At 35.7% G+C, this 9,956-nt stretch overlaps 1 pseudogene; it reads right to left on the bottom strand.

The window, feature by feature from the left end:
• Nucleotides 1-9,187: 9,187 nt before the first annotated feature.
• LOC145046097 (stellacyanin pseudogene) lies at nucleotides 9,188-9,744 on the bottom strand (annotated as a pseudogene).
• Nucleotides 9,745-9,956: the final 212 nt, after the last annotated feature.

The following is a 9,956-nucleotide window of genomic DNA, read 5'->3' as shown; positions in this document are numbered from 1 at the left end:
CACATTCTTATTCAACATTTGATACCCATTAGAGTTAAAGGGATTTTCCCTAAAGGTACTTATACACTGATAGTAAAGCTTTTTACATTTTTAAGCTACTTTTCTCGAGAAGACTATCGGTGAAGGATATGAAAAAAGCGAAAGTATCCATTATTTAAATATTATGCAGATTAGAAGTGATCTTTTCTCTTGTGTTTTTTGATATTATGGTTCATTTAGTTTTGCATTTACCTAATGAAGCTATTTTCGGAGGACCGATGTGTATAAGATGGATGTATCCCTTTGAAAGGTATATGAAAAAACTAAAAAATTTGTCAGATACAAGGCGAGCTGGAAGATTCTATAGTTGAGGTTATGTCACTAAAGAGGCATTATCATTTTGTTCGATGCACCTTGAAGATGTAGAGACCCAATTCAATCGCCTCGAAAGAAACGAGGATGTTGTCATAGAAGAAACAAAGTTATGGGTGTTTCAGTCTAAATGTTGACCGACTAGCACAAAGAAAATGAAAAGTCTCGGTATAAAGGAGAGAAAATATCTACAATGGTTTGTACTTGATAGTTGTGATTAAGTCAGAAAGTTTATTGTGTAAGTGTTCTTATTTTTTTAATTCATTGTATATTTTTTAACTTCTCTCTTTTTACTAAATCTATATCTTTTTTAATCAATGTAGTGAATTCAAATCATTACATCCTGAAAGTGATGAAAAAACCAAATTACTTAAATGGTTTCTTCACACCGTCTATGATATTCGAAAACAAAATTACTAGAGCTTAACAAGGAGTTATTGTCTCTTTTAATTGGCTTTTGTTTTTTGGGCGCCACTGAACAATCGAATATGTGTGTGGTATATAGGCTGCAAACATATTGCAAAAACACGTATTACTGATTTTGAATGGGATGTAGAGGCCTCAAGGGCTTGAACCCCCGATGGTATGGATCTGTAACATTGGAGTGATACTATTGACCACTTCTTAACAGATAAGCATAAAAAACTGATCCAGTGAAAACAAAGAATGTCGGAAGAAGCAAGTAGTCAAGAATCGTTGAGGGATGTGCAGCTATGGTACTACTTCTTTTAAGAATGTAAGATACAATAATTTTTATTCAGTTATAACATATTTTTTTAATGTTTATTTAAGTATAACATATTTTGTAATATCAAACAGAATATGAATAGACTTGAGTTATTTCACCGTGGGCATGTGAATAAACAAGGGAATTTGTTGATCTTGTTAGTTGAAGACCAATATTATTGTTTTTATTACTTTATATGAAGAAGAGTGTTGTTTTTTGTGTGTTATTTTTGAAGTATATCAACAATCTTTGTGAAATACAAAATTCTTTGATTAGTGATGTTGCTTTAAAGACTCAAAACATAACTGAATTCGATGGTGATCCAACCTCCATTGATTGGATCGCAATATTTGAGAAGGTGTTAGGTGCTTGAAGGGGGCATGTGAGAGGCATCAGGACTAAACTCCTTCTACAGTGGGTACAAGTACTCCATCCCAATGGTTGTCAAAGTCACAAGCACCATGACCAACACTAATACTTATTAAACTCTTAAAGAATTTGATAGTTTTGTTATATTGTCAACAACTTAATGCATTTATACTAATTTTTGGTACTTTCATACTTTGCTTATTTGTTAAGTGGTTAATTCATTTGTTATGAATTTGTAGTTTGGTAGTTTGTAAAATTATTAAAGACTTAATTGATTTGGTGGTTTGATAGTTTGTTAAATTGTTAACAAATTAATTCACTTGGTGGTTTGATAGTTTGTTAAATTGTTAATGACAAAGTATGTATTTTTAACTTATATACATACTTTGTAGGATGTGGATGTTAATGTTTTTCTTTAAAACCCGACGTTTGTGACGACAATTGGAGATATTATCTGTTCGTTCAAGAACCAAATCAACAACGATGGGGAAGGCGAAGACGTCAAATATTTTTTGTTTTATGTTATGGATGATGTTATTTTAGATTTATTAGATAGTTTATGGATGACATATTTGATGTTTATGTGGATTTATTAGATAGTTTATGTAATGTGGTATATTTAACGTTTCATGTATTTTGGTATGTATTTTTTTGTTATTTGATGTTTTATTTAATATGGTATGCATAATTTTCTGTATTTTTTAAAAACCTGCATTTTATAATATATAAACTACTATTATAAAGAAATTGTTAAAAAAACATTAGGGGCGACAGCATTTGCAATGACATGCGCCAATTGCGACGACACCTGTGGGAAGCGTTGCCGGAAAATACTCCGACTGGAGGCAGGAATATCAATAGAGGCGACATTAATAGCGACGACAGGGCCTTTTAGCAACGACGAGTACTAGCGATGATAGTAATTGCGACGACAATTAAGTATTGGCAACGAGATAATAGCGTCGACCCTTTAGCGATGACTGTCGGAATCAATGCGAATTTTTTTTGTGGTCACTAAAGGTAAGGTTTTTTATTGTGTTAATAAAAATGTGTGTTTGACAATCTAGTAAGTTACGAGATCAAATATACCATAATTATGTTTTTGGGGGTTAAAAATGGTTAAAAAAAATTAGAGTAAGACTAGGTATAAAACATTATTTACCATTTTTTTTCCTCAAATACATGAGGTGGTTTGGTTTTATCATCTCTCCCACCCAACAAAAAAATAAAAAAATAAAAAAAAAATCATCCACCAAAGAGTTTGAAGCTGTGTCTTTTCCTATGGTCATCCATGTCAGAAGAAATTGTGAGCTTCAAATTTATCAATCCTCACATTTATAATAAGATTTCTTTGTAGACAACAAGATTGGACTGAAATCCATTATCAAAATCAGTAACTATTCCCAATTGGAGGTGTTTTAGGATTTCTGCAAAGGCAAAAGACGTGCGTATAGTAAGAGTTATATATCAACCCTTTAGAGCATAAAATTTACGTCACTCCTGAAGGATCTTCACGTAAAGATGAGTGGTTAGTCTTTCATGTTACCACCATATCTTTAAATTCAATTATAAAAAGAACAAGTCGAGCTCCCCTTTTCTAAAATTTATCATAATTGTAACATCCAATTATGACGTAGTAATATTGATTCCGTAGTGGTGTAGTCCCAGGTTTTGTTTTTGTTTTTGTTTATTTTTTTTTTTTTTTGAAAAAAGCCGAATATAATAGAAATACTTACTCATATAAATAGCATAGAGCAATATCAATAATCTCCTTGCGTAGATGAAATATGAATAAAATTAAAAAAAGAAAATTCAAACAAAACCAAATTACGTACACATATCTCAACCTAAATAAACGCCGGATCTAATAAAAGAAAGATAAAGCCGTCGCCAAGAAACTGACGGGTACCATGGCGGTGAAAGATGGAGCAAAACTGGGCGATGGCGGTGGTAGAATGGTGCTAACTGTGAGTGGAGAAACGGGAGCAGGAGTGGCGGGTGCTGGTGCTGCTGGAAGGGTGGCAGACGTGGTGGAGACGTTGATTGTTAGTTTCTGACCAATTTGGCAATGAGTTCCAACGGTGCAGACGTAATAGTGGGTTCCAGGTGCTTTCAAGGTGACTTTAGCAGGGCCGGTGATGACGATGGAGATGGGGTTGGCGGTGGTGCACAGGCCATAAGCCGCCTGTGATACTTCAGCAACGTGATGAAATCCGGTGATGAAGTTAAAGAGAAGAACATCGCCGACTCTGAAGGTCTGAGTTTGTGTGCATCGAGGGAAAAGTGTTTGATTCAAATGAAATTTTTTTTGATGAGAATTCAAGTAGCAAATAATCTTCTCATTTATATCTGTGTAAATTCTCTTCTCATTTACAAATAATCGTTATGTAATTGTTGAGTCAACTATTTTCTTTCATTTTTATAGTATTAAAAAAGTATTCACTTTTGACTTTTACAATTGATATGAGATGTGTGGGATTTGAAACTTGTTAGACTTTAAACCATCTAACCCTTCCTATCATATATATGTTTCACCTGCATCATAGAATATTAATTTTTATTATTCTATAAATTACTTTACTAATGGTGTGATATTTATATTTTGAACTGTAACGACGTAAATTTTCAAATTCAAATTTTCAATTTAAAAACACATTTGTCCCAATAATAAAATCACAAAAATGTCACAATGTCAAATCATCAAATCTCATATCGAAAAACTGTATATATATCAAAACTCCAGGATCCTCTTAATCATAACTCCAAGTCTAATGTGTGTACAATCAAGCCGGTGTCTTCCGGTGATCCTGAGAAGTACTTGAAACGCATAACACATAACACAGTAAGCACGAAGCTTAGTGAGTTCTCCAAAATACCACACACAGCTCATTAGCCACTCTAGGCTATAACTCAAATAAAACCCTCTGGTCAATGTGTCTTAGTGGGACCCTCCGACCTCAACTTAATAAGCTCATAATAATAACACTCAACCTTAATCAGAAAGATATAATGCAGAATATTAAGATACAGTGTAAGAACAATAAACATCTCGGTCACACGATGATACCACTCTTGGTAAGTATAGTGAGAAGACTCACCTCGTAAGCTAGCAAGTAAAAGTCTCGTACTCAGAAATCTCGAACCAGCCTTCGCCTAACACATAGGATAATTATCTCTAATTAATACTCTACTCATACTTAGATACTCCAAAAGTTGTTTTCTCTTTCTCTCTAACTCTTGGAATGGGTAAAGGACCATTTTACCCTTCCATGGTCTCCATTACTCATGTTGACAAAACCCTAAAGTCAACAAAAGTCAAACTCGAGTCAACAGTCCAAGTTTGACCTGACTCGCCGAGTGCACTCATGTGACTCATCAAGTCTACTCGTTTCTCAGAAGTCTCGTTAAGGTTTAGCTCGTCGAGTTAACCCCTAACTCGCCGAGCTATTGCATGGTCCAGCTCATCGAGACAACCGTAACCAACTCGTCGAGTCGACTCATCGACTCGACGAGTCCATTCAGACTCATATTGTATTCAGACGGCTTCAAGGCAGAAAAACCTCACACACATTATATCTAAGCTCTCAAGGATCGCTTATCATGTAAACCAACGAGCTTTACGTTGATGCATGACACTTAGGAATTGAAATGCCAAGAACATGCTCTATTAACGGTTTTTCAATCAAAGGCTCTATTATGGCTGAATAAAGTAGTGACCTTTGGACTCTAGGGACCTCACAAGGTCCAGATCTGATGTCCAAATCTCTATATGTGCTTAATACACTCAAAGTCCCAATATTAGATGGAAAAGAAGCCATAAAGTCCAATTATATGATATCTACCTAAACTAGTGAGAAAGGTATAAACTTTATACCTTTACAGAAGCTCCTGGATGAATAGCAACAGATCTCTTGCTTTAAATCCTTCTCTTCTCTTGCAAAGATGCACCAAGATACTCAATATTAGCTCAACACTGTCTCTATTAGCTCAAAGGGCGATTAGGGTTTCTCTCAATGAAGGTAAGCAGTTGTTGAGCCGCAAATGACGCTATAGGCATCCTTAAATAGGCCCCAAACCCAGGAATTTAGGGTTTCACTTCACAACGTCTACTCGGCGAGTCGACTCTCTGACTCATCGAGTAGATAATTAATCCCACATGGCACAACGCGAATCTAGTCGACAAGTTGTAGCACCAACTCGTCGAGTTGCTCAATAGTCCTCAAAAATTAATAAATAAACAATATAACTGGGAATCCAGATGTTACAATTCTCCCCCAATAGAATCAGACTTCGCCATCGAGTCATGCTCTGGAAATAGCTCTGGGTACTGCTCTCGCATTACGGATTCCGGATCCCAAGTTAACTCGAACCTCCTCCGATGTTGCCACGGGACCTGAACCAGGGACACCTCTTTGTTCCTCAGAACCTTCACCTTTCGATCCAAGATCGCAATCGGCCTCTCAATATAATTCAAGCTCGGATCGACCTAAATGTCCTCTAAAGGCACCACTGCCATCTCATCGGCTACACACTTCCCCAACTGGGACACATGGAAGGTGTTATGGATATGACTCAACTCTGCAGGTAGCTCCAACCAATATGCTACCCTACCCACTCTGGCAGTCACCCTGAAAGGACCGATGTATCAGAAATCCAGCTTGCCCTGTTTCCTAAATCGGGTCACCCCTTTCCATGGGGATACCTTTAGGATGACAGAATCTCCGACCTAGAACTCTAGCTCGGATCGCCACCTGTCTGCATAACTCTTCAGGCGACTCTGGTTCGTCAGTAACCTCTGCCTGACCTGTTGAATCAATATCTTTTTGAATCATTGTAGCGAATTCAAATGATTACATCTAGAAATTGATGAAAAAACCAAATCCCTTAAATGGTTTCTTCACATCGTCTATGATATTCAAAAACAAAATTACAAGAGTTTAACAAGGAGTTATTGTCTCTTTCCATTGGTACGCATGCGAATGCCTGTAATTACACCACTTGCATAGTGAATGGTGTTAGGTTTATGGTACTTATGTGTGATGCCCAATAATCAACACAAAACTCGGGGGTTTTAACTGATCATGAAGAGAATACTAAGAAATATTATGGTCTTCTAGAAGAGATTATCAAGCTGCATCATCCTCATAATTATTCCACTGTATTTTATCGTTGCAAGTTTTTCTATACTGTAGGATTCAAATCTGATAATCATTTCACCACTGTCAACTCATAACGCGAATTGAGCAGCAAAGATCAACTCATATGTGCTTCGTAGACCAATCAAGTGATTTACATCCAAGAACTTTCTCGAAGTAATGAAAATAACGACCAAGAATTGGTTGTGAAAATGTTAATCAGAGAAGAATTTGGGATCTATCGTTGAACGATGTCGACCATGATCCCATTGAAAATGTTGACAATGATTCAGCCAATGTCGTTCTTAGTAATGCTTCTTCTAACTTCACTATTTCAATCGAATTTAGCGAGTACTTTCAAAATTCCCAATCAGTTGAAGATGATATTGAAGTTAGTCTGCCAATGTGTATTGTCAATAATGTGCTTGACCACGAGACTGATTATGATGAGGAGGATTTTGATTATGATAGTAATGTGTCAGCAGATACTAAAGTGTCTGATGACGAGAATGATTAAAAAAATCTTTACATTTGACTAGTAAAGTAAGGTTTGTATTTTTTGTAATCATATCACATTGTAGGTATCTATATTTATATTGTGTTATAATTTTACAGGATGTCATTTTTTAGATTGCATTGCTCCATCTTATGGCTGTTGTGATGGGCTATTGAGGTGACGGTGGTGATGAGCCACCACATACCTTCCGTGGAGGTTTTGGTGATCACCTTATCGATTGCAATTAAGATTTATTCTAATTCTTTCTATTTCATATTGTATGTATATAAAAACTATCTTGACTAATATTTTTTTATGCATTGGTGTCTCATAAATGAAGAGGCATGTCAGTAAACATAAAAATATACAAGTGATTTCAATCTAACAGCAAACGGCCTCTAAAGATAGTATTTGGTAGAAATACGTACATGCCGATTGGGGATATGTACGAATGCTTCATTCGGGAGGCTGTGAACTATATACAGCGCGCCATTGCTTTTGGTAAGAACACAGGGAAAGAAGTTTCTAAAGCTGAAATGGATGGCATGTTCCAGTATCTTCCAGTAATTATTTATAAAGTTATATTTAATGTGCTTAATTCTGATTTATTTTTAACTTCTCTATTTTTTGTAGACATGGTTTGATTTTGGAGCGATTTCAAATTATCCCATGGCTTTAGTTTTTTGGGCGTCACTAAACAATCAAATATGTGTGCGGTATAGAGACTGCAAACATATTGTAAAAACACGTATTACTGGTTTTGAAGGGGATGTGGAGGCCTCAAGGGCTTGAACCCCCGATGGTATGGATCTGCAACATTGGAGTGATACTATTGACCACTTCTTAACATATAAGCCTAAAAAACTAATCCACTAAAAACAAAGAATGTCGGAAGAAGCAAGTAGTTAAGAATCCTTGAGGGGTGTGCAGCTACGGTAGTGCTTGTTTTAAAAACGTAAGATACAGTAATGTTTATTCAGTTATAACATATATTTTTTATGTTTATTCAAGTATAATATATTTTGTAATATCAAATAGAATATGAATAGATTTGAGTCATTTCACCGTGGGCATGTGAATAAACAAGGGAATTTGTTGATCTTGTTAGTTGAAGACCAATATTATTGTTTTTATTACTTTAAATTGAAGTAGATTGTTTTTTTTTTTTTTTTTTGAAGTATATTAACAATCTTTATGAAATACAAAATGCTTTAATTAGTGATGTTGTTTTAAAGACTCAAAACATAACCGAATCCGATGGTGATCCGACCTCCATTGATTGGATCACAATATTTGAGAAGGTGTTAGGTGCTTGAATGGGGCATGTGAGAGGCATTAGGACTAAACTCCTTCTACAGTGGGTACAAGTGCTCCATCCCAATGGTAGTCAAAGTCACAAGCACCATAACCAACACTAATACTTATTAAACTCTTAAAGAATTTGATGGTTTTGCTATACTGTCAAGAACCTGATGCATTTATAGTAATTTTTGGTAGTTTGATACTTTTATTTGTTAAGTGGTTAATTCATTTGTTATGCATTTGTAGTTTGGTAGTTTGTAAAATTATTAAAGATTTAATTGATTTGTTGGTTTGATAGTTTGTTAAATTGTTAACACATTAATTAATTTGGTGGTTTGATAGTTTGTTAAATTGTTAATGATAAAGTCTGTATTTTTGAACTTATATATATACTTTGTAGGATGTGGATGTTAATGTTTTTTTTTAAATCCCGACGTTTGTGACCACAATTGGAGATATTATCCGTTCTTTCAAGAACCAAATCAACAACGATGGGGAAGCGAAGATGCCAAATATTTCTTGTTTTATGTTATGGATAATGTTATTTTGGATTTACTAGATAGTTTATAGATGATATATTTGATGTTTATTTGAATTTATTTGAATTTATTTGATAGTTTATCTAACGTGGTAGTTTTTTTTTTTTTTTTTGAGAAAAGACGAATATAATAGAAATACTTACTCACATAAACAGTATAGAGCAATATCAATCTCCTTGCGTACATGAAATATGAATAAAATCAAAAAAAGAAAACTCAAACAAAAGCAAATTACGTACACATATCTCAGCCTAAGTAAACACTGGATCTAATAAAAGAAAGCTAAAGCCATCGCCAAGAAACTGACGGGTACCACGGCGGTGAAAGATGGAGCAAAACTGGGCGATGGCGGTGGTAGAATGGTGCTAACTGTGAGTGGAGAAACGGGAGCAGGAGTGGCGGGTGCTGGTGCTGGTGGAAGGGTGGCAGACGTGGCGGAGACGTTGATTGTTAGCTTCTGACCAATTTGGCAATGAGTTCCAACGGTGCAGACGTAATAGTGGGTTTCAGGTGCTTTCAAGGTGACTCTAGCAGGGCCGACGGTGGAGATAGAGATTGGGTTGGCGGTGGTGCATGGGCCGTAAGCCGCCTGCGAGACTTCAGCAACGTTATGAAATCCGGTGATGAAGTTAAAGAGAAGAACATCGCCGACTCTGAAGGTTTGAGTTGATGCCCAAGTGGTGTAAGAGAAGGTCCGTTGGGAGGAATATTCCAGCCCAAGGCATCGCCGACCACATGGGTAGTTTGAGCCACCGTGCCTTGAAACTGCACAGATGCAAGCATGAACGCCATCATCAATGCCAAATTGAACTTGAAACCTGTCATCTTTTGTCCTTGAATTTTTCTCTGATGAATATTTGCAATCTGGAAAGATTTTGAAGATTAATGGTGTTTTGAAAAGGTTGTGTTAGGATTTGTATTTATAGGGAACGGTTGTAGGGACGAGTAGTACGTCAAGTCAAGAACTACGAAAAGGAAAGTTATATTTGAAATCTACAAGGATTCTGTTTATTTTAAATAAATATATAAAAGAATTG

The sequence above is a fragment of the Lactuca saligna genome, chromosome 5, assembly GCF_052625555.1.
Source record: "Lactuca saligna cultivar CGN05327 chromosome 5, ASM5262555v1, whole genome shotgun sequence".
NCBI classification, from domain to species: Eukaryota; Viridiplantae; Streptophyta; class Magnoliopsida; order Asterales; family Asteraceae; genus Lactuca; species Lactuca saligna.
The sequence above is the reverse complement of the archived record's forward strand: the minus strand, read 5'-3'. Positions and strand labels throughout refer to the sequence as shown.